The sequence below is a fragment of the Trichosurus vulpecula genome, chromosome 1 (assembly GCF_011100635.1).
Source record: "Trichosurus vulpecula isolate mTriVul1 chromosome 1, mTriVul1.pri, whole genome shotgun sequence".
Classification (NCBI taxonomy): Eukaryota; Metazoa; Chordata; class Mammalia; order Diprotodontia; family Phalangeridae; genus Trichosurus; species Trichosurus vulpecula.
The window spans coordinates 274,429,490-274,442,825 of record NC_050573.1 but is presented as its reverse complement, the minus strand read 5'-3'; positions in this window follow the sequence as shown (position 1 = coordinate 274,442,825).

The following is a 13,336-nucleotide window of genomic DNA, read 5'->3' as shown; positions in this document are numbered from 1 at the left end:
TCTTTCCATCTTTTCCTTTCTCCCTTCCTTTCTCCCTCTCTCCCTTCCTCTCTTCCTTTTCTCCTTCCTTCCCTCCCTCCTTCCCTCTCTTTCTTCATTCATTTAGTCATTTATCTATCTCTATTCACTTGTTTGTCATTTATCTATGCATCTTTCTGCTAATTAATTAATTTTTTTGTTTGGTAATTTATCTGTCTATTCATTTGTTTACTGTTTACAGTAATTCATGAAATCTACTAGGTGGAGGATGTAATTAAACATGGAGCAATGAAAAAATCCAACAGCATTTTCTTTTCTTCCCAATGAAGAGGTAACTTTTATTTCCCTAGATTTTTTTAAATCCCCTTTTGTGGTGGCATAGAAAACCTCATCCACAGAGAGGCTCAGCTCTCCATAAAACTCACAATATTCCTGTTGGCTGCAGACCTCTTCACCCAGTGTTCTAATATGCCCTCTAGATAAAGCCATAATCAAAGGTATTTAAGATTTGGAAACAGAGCTAGAAAAGACCTTCGAGATTGTACAGACCAAACCTCTCACTTTTCAAACATGATAAAAGGGGCTCATATTTCTCTGATAAAGGTCTCATTTCTCAAATATATAGGAGACTGAAATAAATTTATAAAAATAAGAACTATCTCCCAATTGATAAATAGTCAAAAGATATGAAGTTATCAGAGAAAGAAATCAAAGCTATCAAAAGGCATATAAAATGTTCTAAACTACTAATAATTATAGTAATACAAATTAGAAAAACTCTAAGGAATCACCTCACACCTATCAGATTGGCTAAGATGACAGAAAAGGAAAATGGCAAATACTGGAGAGGATGTGGGAAAAAGGTACACTAATGCATTTTTGATGGAGCTGTGATCTGGAGAACAGTTTGAAACTGTGCCCAAAGGGCTATGAGACTATGAATACCCTTTGACCCAACAATGCTGCTACTAGATCTTTATCCCAAAGAGAGCAAAGGAAAACAAAATGCATGTATATGTGCGCAAAAGTATAGCAGCATTTATTTTGTGGTGGCAAAGAATTATAAACTGAGGAGATGCCCATCAATATGAATGTGATGGAACACTATTGCTCCATAAGAAATGATAAAGGGATGGTTTCAGAAAAACATGGAAAAACTTATGCAAACTATACAAAGTGAAGTGAGCAGAACCAAGAGAACAAACTACACAGTAACAGCAATATTGTAAAGATAATTGGCAATGAAAGATTTAGTAACTCTAATCAATGTAATGATCCACCATAACTCCAAAGGACTCATGATATAAAATGCTACCTCTAGATAAAGAACTGATGGATTTAGAGTGCATGGCAAATAATATCTTTTTCCTTCATTTTTCTTGATTTCCTTTTTTTCTTTTGGAACATGGCTAATAGGTAAATATGCTTTGCATGACTTCATACATATGATAGCTATCATATTTCTTGCCTTCTCAGTGGGTGACGGAAAGGATGGGGGGAAGGAGAGAATTGGGAATCAAAAATAAAAATTCAATTATCAAAAAAGAGAGACTCAGAGTTGCAGCAATTTACCAAAGGTTTTTCAGGTAATGCATATGAGGACCAGGATTGGAAATCAGGTCTCCTGACTGCAAGTCTAGTGTTCTTTCCACTGTACTTGTCCATGGGACAAAGGAAATAAACCTGTGTGGATAAACCTTGAAGACCTTCCTAAGAAGTCGATCATAATCTTTTGAGTGTGGACACCTATTTCACATTATCAAAATTGTTTTAAAAATTAATGTAGTTATTAGAAGTCCTAGTTAATCCCATTAATTAGGACATATGGTATAATGCAGAGGTATTAAACATGCCCTAGAAGTCACATGTGACTGGCAACACTCCCAAGTATGGCCCAAAGTCAAAATGTAATTGGGCAATATTTAACAAAATATCTTAAAAATACAATAAAACATGAATAATTTTAATGTGTAGTTTCCTAATTAATATTCACCTATAGGGATCCTTATGAATAGTTGACTGACCCACATTTTTATTATTCCATTATTTTGAATGGTGACTATTAATCCAAGAACTGAAAGAAATTTCAGAAGACCAAAAAAGTTGAGTAGCTCAAGTCACTATCACATTATCCACAGCAGCTCTTCCAAACCTCTCCATCTCTCCTCAAACCTTCCATGGCTCCCCCTCTCATAATTCCCTCAGCTGAGATCCTTGCTTCATATTTTATAGAAAAAAATTGAGGCCATTCATCATGAGTTTCCTCTTCTCCCCTCTTCTTCATCTTCCATCACTCAAATGTCTTCTGCCTTTCTCTTCCTTCATCCTTGTCTCAGATGATGAAGTGGCTTTACTCCTTAGCAATGCTAATTTCTCTAATTCTATCTCCTCCAACATAACATCCCTTTATCCATCCCCACTCTATCAATTATTTCCAATCTCCTTCTCTTTACAGGATCATTCCCTATTGTCTATAAATATGTCCATGTCTCCCCTAGCCTTAAAAAACCATCACTTAATCCTTCCATTCTTGGTAACTATCAGACTATAACTTTTCTCCTCTAAAAGACCATACATAGGTGCCTCCACTTTCTCTCCTCCCATTCTTTTTAACCCCTTATAATCCAGTATCAATCCAACAAAACTGCTGACCCCAAAGTTATCCCAAAGATATGTTGTAGTTTTCAAATGATATTTTCTCAATTCTCATTCTCCTTGGACTCTGTAGACTTTGACACTGGTGATCACTCTCCTCTCCTCCTTGATAATCCCCTCTCTCTAGGATTTCAGGACACCATTCTCTCCTGGTTCTCCTTCTGAGTGCTCCTTTTCAGTCTCATTTTCTCAATCCTCATCTAGATCATATCCTTTAACCATAGGTACCCCTAAGGGTTCTTTCCTGGGCCCTTTTCTCTTCTCCCTCCCCACTACTTACTTCACTTGGTGATTTCATCAGATCCCATGGATTTAATTACTAATTCTATTACTGACAATTCTCAAATCTACTTTCCTACTCCCACTTCTCTGTTGACCGCTAATCTTACATCTCCAGCTGCCTTTCAGACGTCTCAAACTGGATGATCAGTAGATACCTTAAATGCAACATGTTCCAAATGAACTTATCTTTTCCCCTAAAGCCTCTCCTCAGTTCTACCTTCCCTATTGCTGTAGAAGGCAACAGCATCTTCCTAGTCCCTCAGACTTGCCACCTAGGAGTCATCATGGACTCTTCACTCTGTCTTACCCCTCCATATCCAATCTGTTGCCAAGGCCTGTTGATTTCACTTTTTCAACATCTCTCCTATATGCCCCCCCCCCTCCTCTGAAACTGCCATCACTCTGGTGCTGGCCCTCATCACTTTATGTCTAGATGTTGCAATAGTCTACTGGTGGTGGGGTGTGAAGGAAAGCTGCCTGCCTTAATCTCTCTCCACTCCAATTCATCCTTTGTTTGCTAAAGTGTAAATCTGACCATGTCATCCCCTTATTCAAAAAGCACTAGTGGCTCCCTATTTTTTCAGGAGCAAATACAAATTTCTCTTGTTGGCATGCAAAGCCCTTAATAACCTTGCCCCCTCCTACCTTTCCAGTCTTCTTATGCCTTAGTTGCTGACATGTATTATTTGATCCATTGACTGTGACCTCCTGGTTGTTCCACGAACAAGACAAGACATTCCATCTCTTGGCTCCGAGCACTTTCTCTGACTCTCCTCCATGCCTCAAATATTCTTCCACCTCATTTCAGACTACTGGCTTCCCTGGCTTCCACTGTCACAAACAAATTCCATTTGTCAGGAAGCTTTTCCCAAACCCTCTTAATTCTAATGCCTCTCCTCTGCAATTTATTTCCCATTTATGCTCTATAAATTCCATACATATTGTTTGCATGTTGTCTCCCCCATTAGATACTAAGCTTTTTGATGGTGGAGACTGCCTTTTGCTTTTTTTGCATTCCCAGTGCTTAGTGTACTGTCTGGAAGTTAGTAGGCATTTAAAAAAATTTATGGAATAATTGGCTTACGGTAATTAGTGTTGACTTTGTACTCCTATTATAAAGGGATTCAGAGGATTAAGGACCTCTCTGATATATGAAACTTCTGCAACTATTATTAAAGAACATGTATGTAATATACAATGTATGTACATGCATGTATTTGAAGATAGCTAGTTATATTTGTCATGTTATAAATCTATTTCAAGCACATCATTTGGATACTACTATGATAGGTATTAGGCCATTCTACAAGCCAGAAATGATAGACTAGGACATTGTACAATTTGTTGCTGCTGACAACATATTTCATATATTTTAGTAAAAATCAATTTAATTATATAGTGAACATCACGAGAAAATTGTACTATGAAGAAGCGTATTTAAAAAATTATAGCTCAATATGCTTCTCTAGAATGAAAATAGAATGATCTCCCTAAAGCAAAATAATATCTTAAAGTCTGAGGAGTCCAGGAAATCAGATTGCAAATTGTGATCTCTTCCTATATTGAAAAAAAGTTGCATTTTTAATACCACCTTAAAAAGAATGGATACTATATCCCTCTGGCTAAAGGAAATGCTGAACACTTCAGAAAAAGCATAGATTTCCAGGGATTAGAACTCTAGACCCTAGAACTAGAACTAGATTTTTTCCTCTGTGTGTGTGTGTATGTCCCTTGCCTCAAAACTTTGTCACTAAAGATTTCTACATTTCAAAGTATATTTGTCAAACAGACTTGAAGTTAAGGATATCACTGAAAACTATTTCATGAAGAACACTCAGAGTTCTGTTAGTCCTGGGCTCCTGATTACCTCCAGGATCAATACAAATATTCTGTTTGGCTACTAAAGCCATGACCTGTCCCCTTCCTACCTTTCCAGTTTTCTTGATCCCTTCTCTTGAACCTTAGGGACATTGGCCTCCTTGCTTTTGCTGTTGTTCTCTCCCTATTCCTTGAATTTCACATGCTGTGAATGATGTCCCTCTTCATCTCCCAGTCCCTGGCTTCTCAGGCTTCTTTAAAATCTCAGCTAATATCCCACTTTCTGCAAGAGATTTTTCCTCATCTTCCTAAGTGGTAGTACCTTCATTCTGAGTCACCAAAGAGAAGGTGTGAAGAAGGAGGAAGAGAAAAGGGAGGACAAGGAGGAAGGGAGGAAGGAAGGAAGGAAAAAAGTCTATTCTGTTAATGTTTCCATATCACCAGTATATAACAGTGTGTGTGTGTGTGTGTGTGTGTGTGTGTGTTGGGGCATGTTTGTATGCACACAGACACATACATACACACATATACATATATATTTGTGAGAGATCCCTCATAATGTCAAATATATATATATATATATATGTATGTATATATAAGCACTTTTCAAAATGAGGTGAAAGAGGGAGAACACCTATGATTTAATCAGAATAAATAACACATGGTGTGGCACCTCCCCCCACTAATTGAGACCAGAATTATAACTATAATTTATCCATTTAAAGAGTCACCCCGATCAAGCAAATTCCCTTGGTTACAGAGCTAGTGTGACATGTAAGAGAGAGGATTTGAATCCTGATCTTCCTGATTCCAAGACTAGCTCTCTACAAACCATTGTAGGCTAGATTACAATTAATTCATTAATATAATTAATACCAAAAACTTGCAGTGGCAGTAAATAACTGGAAATAAAATAAATGCCCATCCATAAGGAAAAAGCTATACAAATTATGATATGTGAATATAATGGAAAATTTCCATGCCGAGGAAATGACGAATATGAAGAATTCAGAGAAGCTTTTGGAGGCTTATTTGAATCAATCAAGAAATAAATAGAACCCAGAAAACTACATGTATAGTGACTATATCTATATAACTATATCTATCTATCTATCTAGATTAATACAGTTATATAGATATAGATAGTCACTATGCATATAGTTTATGAATATATATAAATATGGAAAGAATAACAACAAAAATGAAACTGAGCTCTGAATAATTGTAATGGTCAACCTTAGTCCTGGAGAAGAAATGAGAAAACATACTTATCTCCATTCTTTTTAAAAGAGGGAATTAAGACTGTTGAGCACTGAATATTCTGTAAGGCAATTAATTTTTTTTAATATTCATTACAAAGTATGACTTGATATGGGAAGCAGTAAGGTATATAGATGTAGATATGTACACATATATGTATATATGCTTGCATATATACATCTGGAAATGTTTGGTAGGATCAATAAATTTTTTAAATGTTTATTGAATTGAACGCATTGTGAATCTCTGACAATGAATTTATGAACTGACCTCTTCATTTCTAAAATAACACCGCTATCAAAAAGGTCACATAACTAAGCTAATAAAACTGCAGTTAATGCAGACAAGGCAGAGTGGCATGAAGGTACCTCAATTAAATGAAATATCTAGTAAATAAATAATGTGTATATGTGTATAGACACATGCTATGCATACATATATGCAAATATATGTACATAAACACACACATATAGAGAAAGAGACAGAGACAGAGATAGAGACAGAGACAGACAGAGAGAGCTACTTACATAGTCATTTATGGATTTATATGCCACATTTTTTCATTTGAGCATGAGGTAATGTAGACTACAAAAGAAGTTCCTCAGGCCAGGGAAACCTTCATGTATAAGTCCTCACCATTTTCCCACAAGTATTTGACTTAGTCTTACAGCCCATGCATATTTTCAGAAAAAGATTACATACTTTAAAAAACCAATATTAACTAAATGAATTCTAATTTTAAAAACCACTCGCTGAACCTTTGTACTGGTAGCAATTTTTAAACAGAATCACTCATCCTTGACAGAGGACTCCTATATTAATCTGACAAAGGTAGTTTAATGAGTAGATATAGGATGATTTAAAATGGTGTAGATTTCCAAGTGATCCATAACTAATAATCCCTTTTAACTACCCTAGAATACATATCATTGCTGGCCACATGTCCACTACAAGGCTAATTCTGTTCTCAAAGATACAGCCATGAAGACATGAAAAAAAAGACATTTCCTCCTGGAATTATTGAGGCAAAACAAAGAATGTAAAAGTTATTCAGCTGAAGGAGATAATTAACATGTAAACACAACACCATTTGTGGCAATTAATTTTTAAACAATTATTTAAATCCATTTGCATTTTTGTACTTGAGCAAGACAGTATCCACAGAGGTATGCTTTACTTTTGAGATTACTTATAATAATTGCATTGAGTGTCTAGGTTTTCTGTGGTTGTTTTAATAGCTATGACAGGAAAACTGGAATTTTCTTTTTCTTTCTTTCCTCCTCCTCTTGTTTTTCTTCCTTTTATAGGGGTATATGTCTTTAATGAGAGGCATTAATTTCTTCTGCTCACACTCTTTGGCTTATTAAGACCTCATCCTAATACTGAAGGAAGGAAAAATGTATTAAATGCTGTCATATGTTGAGCACAGTGCTAAAAGCTTTACAAACATTACCTCATGTGATCCTCACAACAGTCACACAAGGTAGGTGTTATTATTACCACCATTTTAAAGTTCAATAAACTGAGGCAGACAGGTTGTCACTTGCCCAGGGTCACACAGTAGATGCCTGAGAACAGATTTGAACTCAGGTGTTCCTGACTGTAGGTCCAAAGCTCTATCTGCTGCACCAAATAGCCTCAGGGGCAAATAAGGAAGGTATTTAGTGTGCAATATGACTTAGATATGGAACTGGTAGTTTATTCTGACACTTAAATGAGATGCTAAACATAAAAGACTCAGGATACATTAACAGAATGCATTCAGTCCAAGATTTTTAACAACTTTTAATTACTATTAAAATACTATTGGGAGAATAATAATTAAACTTCAGCAGAGTATAAATAAATCTGCAGAACTGCTGAGTATTTTACATTTCACCTTGCTTTGCACTGTCCAAAGAAATATTCTGCTTAGTGTTTTCTGGTAAAACAGACAAGTTCGGGACAAATCCTTTGTCTTCTCCACCTCAGAATCTTTTTTTTTTGCCTCCAGCCAGTTTAAACTCACTGGAAACCAAGGCCCTTGGATCTCTCAAAATCATAAGATTACCTCCAAGTATAGCTTCATCTATCTCAGTTTACTCCTTTCTCAAAAGTAAATAAACAAATAAGGCAAAAAAGACAGGTCAAACCTAGGCTTAGGCTTGCCTAAGCAGAATATAGATAGGCTTTAGAAGTCACCTGATCATAAGAGGGAAACAGAGCCATTTGTGGCTAGAAAGAAGAAAACGCTGAGGGCATGTGCTGTCCCTTCTTGAACATCCTCTGAGTCATCAGTTTATTGTTTCTGTAGCTAAATAAGGCAAATTTTCACTATCTCAAAGTGTAGCCCTGAGTCGCCGTCAGAATTAAGGCTTCCCAACTTCCAAAAGATTTCACATGGTCGTCAGGAACAAGCCATGGCAACTTTGAACAAGCTTCATGGAATGTCCTCTAAGGGCCATTTCAACTTTCTACACGTATAAATAGTGTAATGAAGGGAATTTTTCAGAAAAATAGATGTAGCAAGTCTATTCATATGAATATAGATGATATACACATATATGCATATACATACCCACATACTCTACACGGCAGTATAGACCCCCATAAAATATTTAAATATAATTGGGAAATGTTGAACAAAATAAATAAAATACAATACAACATAGGTGATGCTAACTTGTAGTTTTCTAAGTGGCCCACAGGGACTCCTTCCTATTGGAGTTTTATATCACTGTTACATACTATCACTTCTTAGAGAAGTAGAAAACAATATCATACTTAAATAATATAATACTTATAAAATATAACATTAACTATAAAACAATATACTTTTTTGTCAGTGCTTAACAAGAAAAGAATAATAGATCTTAGAACTAGAAGAAAATCCAAGAGGTCATCTGACCCAACTGTAGTCATCAATAGATAAAATATTGCTATACCCATTTTTACTCATCAGGCAACTTAGATCTAGAGAGATTAATTTGTCTGTGATTATACAACAGCTAATATTGTTAATTTTTATTTAATCATTCAAAAGCTTTTTTTCTCACAATGTATTAAATAAAGTTTGACATAAAGGTGATTCTGGGTTCTTAAAGGCTGTACAAGCTGGAAACATGTCAAGTAGGGTCCTGACAACAGATAGCATCTGCTCTCCAAGAACAAGCCTAGCTAAGCAACAGAGAAACTCATCAATATTTCGTTGGCTGCTAGGTTATGAATTCCTTGTCCATGGCAACTAATGAAATAAAGATCCACAAGCCTCTATTCTCATAGAATCTGAGAGTAATTGTTATAAACATAAAGTATGCATGATAGATTTTTAAATGTGCCTGAAAATAAAGAGTTTAGGCTAATAGAATTTCATACGACAGACACTTTTCTCTTTTTGCCTAGCTTTCCTTTTAAAGTACACTTTATTTATTTAAATACTTCCCAATTACATGTGAAAATTAACAATCTTATTTTTAAATTTTGAGTTCTAAATTATGTCCCATCTTCCAGCTCTCCATCTCTCGATAAAGCAATTAATTTGATATCAATTAAACATGTGAAGTCATATAAAACATTTCCATATTACCCATTTTGCAAAAGAAAACAAAAAAAATAAAGTTTTATAAGTATGCTTCAATCTGCACTCAAAGTTCATCAGTTCTCTCTCTGGAGGTGGTAGCACTTTTCACCATGGGTCTTTTGGAAAGATCTTGGATCATTGTCTTGATTAGAGTGGTTGACTCACAGTTGATCATCCTTGCACTATTGCTGTCACTAGGTGCAACGTTCCCTTCATTCTGCTCACTTTACTTGGAGTGAGTTATATAAGCCTTCTCAGGTTTTTCTGAAATCATCCTGCTCATCGTTTCTTATAGCACAACAATATTCTATCACAATCATATAACACAATTTATTCAGCCTTTTTTCAATTGGCATAACATAAATTTCCAGTTTTTTGCCACCATAAAAATAGCTGCTATAAATATTTTTTGCTAAAAAATAGGTCCTTTTCTCTATTATTTGATCTCTTTGGAATTTTATTATAGTTGTTCAGTTATTCACTTGTGTCTGACACTTCATGACCCCTTGGACCATGGCATACCAGGCTCTTCTAAGCCTCCACTATCTCTCAAAATCTGACCAAGTTCATGTTCATTGTTTCCATCTATCCATCTCATCCTGTCATCCCCTTTTACTTTTGACTTCAATCTTTCCAAACATCGGGGTCTTTTCTCATGAGTCTAATTATATGACCAAAGTATTTAAGCTTCAGCTTCAATTTTTGACCTTCTAGTAAATAGCTTGAATTAATTTCTTCATGTAATGACTGCTTTGACTTTCTTGCTATCTAAGGCACTCTTGAAAATCTTCTCTAACACCACAATTTGAAAGCATCAATTCAGCAGTCCTCAGCTTTCCTTACAAACCAATACTCACAGCCATACATTGCTACTAGAAAAACCATGGCTTTGACTATACAGACTTTTGTTGGCAAGGTGATGTCTCTGCTTTTTAGTATGTTGTACAGATCCATTCAAGGAGCAAGCATTTTATCTTTCCTTCCAAGGAGCAAGTGTCTTTTACTTTCATGGCTGTAGTTGCTGTCTATAGTGATCCTTGAGCCCAAGAATATGAAATCTAACACTGCTTCTATTTCTATTTAGAATGGAGCAAATGGAAGCTCATGACTTTATGAGAAATCAAGAAATTATAAAACAAAACCAAAAGAATGAAAACATAGAAGACAATGTGAAATATCTCATAAAACAACTGGCCTGGAAAATAGATCCAGGAGAGATAATTTTAAAATTATTGGACTACCTGAAAACCATGATCAAAAAAAGAGCCTAAACATCATCTTTCAAGAAATTATCAAGGAAAACTGCCCAGATATTCTAGAACCAGAGGATAAAATAGAAATGGAAAGAATCCACCCATCACCTCCTGAAAGGGATCCCAAAAGGAAAACTCCTAGGAATATTGTAGCCAAATTCCAGAGTTCCCAGTCATGGAGAAAATATTATAAGTGGCCAGAAAGAAACAATTCGAGTATTGTGGAAACAATCAGGATAATACAAGATTTAGCAGCTTCTACACCAAAGGATCAGAGGGCTAGGAATATGATATTTCAGAGGTCAAAGGAGGTAGGATTAAAACCAAGAATCACCTAGCAGCAAAACTGAGTATAATACTTCAGGGGAAAAATGGAATTTTAATGAAATAGAGGACTTCCAAGTATTCTTGTTGAAAAGACCAGAGCTGAATAGAAAATCGGACTTTCAAAAACAAGAATTAAGAGAAACGTGAAAAGGTAAACAGGAAAGAGAAGCCATAAAGATGATATTTGTATAACTCAAGAGACCTTTCTCAGTATTAAGGTAGTTATTTAGAATATACATATATACATATATGTGTGTGTGTTTGTATGTATGTATATATGTATGTATGCATATGTGTATGCATGTGTGTATGTATATGTGTGTATGCATATGCATATACATATATGTATGTGTGTGTGTGTGTATGTGTGTGTGTATGTAGACAGAGGGCACAGGTGAGCTGAATATGAAGGGATGATACCTAAAAAATAACATTAAGTGTTGAGAGGAATGTACTGGGAGAAAGAGAAAGGGAGAGGTAGAATGTAGTAAACCATCTCACATAAAAGAGGCAAGAAAGAGCTTTTACAATGGAGGGGAAGAGGAGGGAGATGAGAGGGAAGAAGTGAACCATATTCTCATTTAATTTGGCCTAAGGACACAATAAGATGTACATTCAATTGGATATGGAAATCTATCTTACCCTACAGGAAAGGGGGTGGGAAGGGATAAGAGAGGGGAGATAATAGAGGAGATGGCAGACTAGGGGAAGGGGCAATCAGAAGCAAACACTTTTGTGGAAGGACAGGTCAAAGGAGAGAATAGAATAAATGGAGGGTGGGATAGAATAGTAGGTATATAATTAGTCTTTCACAATATGACTGTTATGGAAGTGTTTTGTATGACTACACATGTATAACCTATATCAAATTGCTTGCTTTCTCAATGGGGGTGGGTAGAGAGGGAAGAAGGGAGAGAATGTGGAAATCAAGGCTTTAAAAATGAATGTTAAAAATTGTTTTTACATGGAAATGGGAAATAAGATATACAGATAATGGGGTATAGAAATCTATCTTGCCCTACAGGAAAATAGAAGGGAAGGGGATAAAAGACGGAGGTGGGAAGGTAATAGAAGGGAGGCCAGATTGGAGGAAGGGGTAATCAAAATGTCTAGTGTCTTGGGGTGGGAGAGGGGAAATGGGGAGAAAATTTAGAATTCAGAATCTTACAGAGGTGAATGTTGAAACTGAAAATAAATAAGTTAATATAAAAATAAATTTGGTTCATTTCCCATTATATTTGAGAAATAAGGCCTTTATCAGTGAAACTTGCTGAAAATTTTTTCCCAGTTTCCTGTTTTCCTTCTAATTTTGACTGCATCAGTTTTGTTTGTACAAAACCTTCTTAATGTTATATAATCAAAATAATCTATTTTACTTCCCATAATCCTTTCTACTTCTTTTTTTGGTCATAAACTCTTCCTTTATCCATTGACCTGACAGGTACGTTTTTCATTGCTCCCCTCGTTTACTTGTTATCATCCTTTATGTCTAAATCATTTATCCATTTTGACCTTATATTAGCATACAATGTGAGATGTTGGTCTATGCTTAGTTTTTGCCAAACTGGTTTCCAGTTTTCCCAGCATTTTTTTTTCAAATTCTGAGTTCTTTCCCCCAAAGCTTGGATCTTTGAGTTTATCAAACACTAAGTTACTACAGCTATTTTCCACTGTGTATTGTGTACCTAATCTATTCCACTGATTCACCATTCAATTTCCTAGCCAGCACCAGATTGCTTTGATTATTATCACCTTGCAATATATTTTGAAATCTGGAACTGCTAGGAGACTTTACTTAATATTTTTTATTGATTCCCTTGCTATTCTTGACTTTGTTTTCCAGATGAATTTTATTACCATTTTTTCTAGGTATATAAAATAATTCTTTGGTAGTTTGATTGGTATGGCACTGAATGAGTAAATTAACTTAGGTAGAATTGTCATTTATATTATATTGGTGCAGCCTACCCACAAACAGTTAATATTTCTCCAACTGTTTTGATCTGTCTTCATTTGTGTGAAGTGTTTTGTAATTGTAATTGTATAGTTCCTAGTTTTGTCTTGGCAGGTAAACCCCCGAGTATTTTATGTTGTCTGCAGTGATTTTTAAATGGAATTTCTATTTCTATCTCTTGATGCTGTGTTTTGTTCATAGTACATAGAAATGAAAATAATTAATGTGGACTTTTTTATATCCTGAAAC